A 2,082-nucleotide genomic window follows, 5' to 3' on the forward strand; every position below is an offset into this window, starting at 1 on the left:
TCTCATCTCTTTTTCGGTACTCTCGCTTCTTTCACGACTTTCTTGTCTCTCTCATAACTTTCTTGTTTCTCTCACGGCTTTTTTATCTCTAGCTTCTTGTTTCTTTCGCGGCTCTCTCGTCCCTGTCATAGCTCTTTTGTTTCTTTCTTACAGCTAGTGATGATATACGATTCATTTTATTAACGAAGTAAAATAAAATGAATATATGTATAAAATTAGATAAAATAATGAATCAAATCAAATAAAACCCGCCTATCTAATAATTAATGTCTATTGTAGAAATAAAAAATAATTCTTTAATGTGTCGAGTTAAAGCAATAAAATAAAATAAAAAAATATATATATGTATATATATAAATTACATGAAATATAAATCAAATTAAATAAAAAATAAAATAAAATAAAACATGACATGAATTAAATAACAAAATAAATGATAATATAAAGAATATATTTGACAAACTTGTGTAAATGAACATAAACTTCTGCTTTTTACGGACGATCGTTTTCACGAGGTTTCGCGTTCCGCAGACTCTTTTCTTTTGGGCGCTTCGCATGCCCTCGTGCGCCACGGCATAGATAACTTAAGAACTAAAACAAATAACAGGGCGCTGAAGACGCTTACTTTCGCTTATGTATTAGGCCGCGCTTTTCAAACGAAATCAATAGTGACAAAAATAAGGGTATGCTAAACGTAAAACTCCTACATTAATAATAATAGAAAACGTGCGAAACAAATTAAACTATACAAATAATGATATGCAATTAATTAAAAAAATTTTTTTGTTAAAATAATATAGCAACCTACATGAATTTTTACATAAGACCTGTATTTTTAGCCGAAAATATATTCTTTTAAATGAAATTGAATAAATTTAAATAATTTATTGTATAAATTAATTTATTTAATTTTGTAAAAAAGCAAACTTTTTCTTAAAGGAAAAATTATATTTCTTAAACGTTTTTTTACTGAAAAAGAAACGTGTTTTTAAACGTTTTTTGAGTGGACATTTTAATCACTCAAAAACGTTTTCAAAAGTCGGTTATGAAACGTTTCAAAGAAACAATTGTAAAACGTTTCTAAAACGAATATGTGCTACTTGGGATAATGTGTCCTAATTATGCCTGTATTACGTCCGGTGCGGACATTTTGAGTATGTACATACATAGGATGGCCTTAGAGTGAAACATAGGACATCCCTTGTACGTCCATTGGATGTACACAGGACATATTGGGTCCTGTGTGTGAGGATGTCCTCAGGACCTGTACCAAACATCCGAATTGCATCCTTGTTACATCCTTGTGTTATGTGGGTAAGTACAACACAATGTCCCTAACAGCACACGTTAATACTGAGAACGTTCGAAGAACATCATAAAATTATATTACGTAAATGCTCAGTATATTCGAAATACGTACTACGACATACGTAGTACATACTGAGAAAGTTCCTATATTGTCTCGCATACTTTAGTTAGTGGTACATACTGAGAAAATCCCGCGTTATGTCTGTAGAACATTTATAGTATGAGAACAGTACATTATGTACAGCACGCATACATATATATATAGCTTTGCGCGCGCGCGCTTCTAAACGCATATTTGGTTAGATTAGGTTATATATTAATTGATACTGTGTTTTAAATGCATTAATATATATTTATTCATATAAAATTTTAATCATACAAATATTAGACATTTATAAATTGAATTAACTTCTTAAATTAAATATATATATTTATAACACTTTTTCAACTCAATATAACACCGGGCAAAAAGTTTTCATACAAGACAATACATAAATATATATAAACATAAATAAATATATATAATTATACACAAAATATGTCCATACATATTCATATTAATTTCTTTTTTGTGTAAAATTTCTATTTGATATAAGAAAAGTAATAATAATAATGAGAAGACAAAAAATTAAGAATGAGAAAGAATTAGTCTAATATACAGGGTGGACCATTTTAATTCATCCAGTCGAATATCTCGAAAATCAAGCTCGGGAGAGGAAAATTTTTCAGACAAAAGTTGTTTGATTTCGAAGGGACCATAAGATGGTACCATTG

This window comes from Wasmannia auropunctata, unplaced genomic scaffold, assembly GCF_000956235.1.
Source record: "Wasmannia auropunctata unplaced genomic scaffold, wasmannia.A_1.0 LD336116.1, whole genome shotgun sequence".
Lineage (NCBI taxonomy): Eukaryota > Metazoa > Arthropoda > Insecta > Hymenoptera > Formicidae > Wasmannia > Wasmannia auropunctata.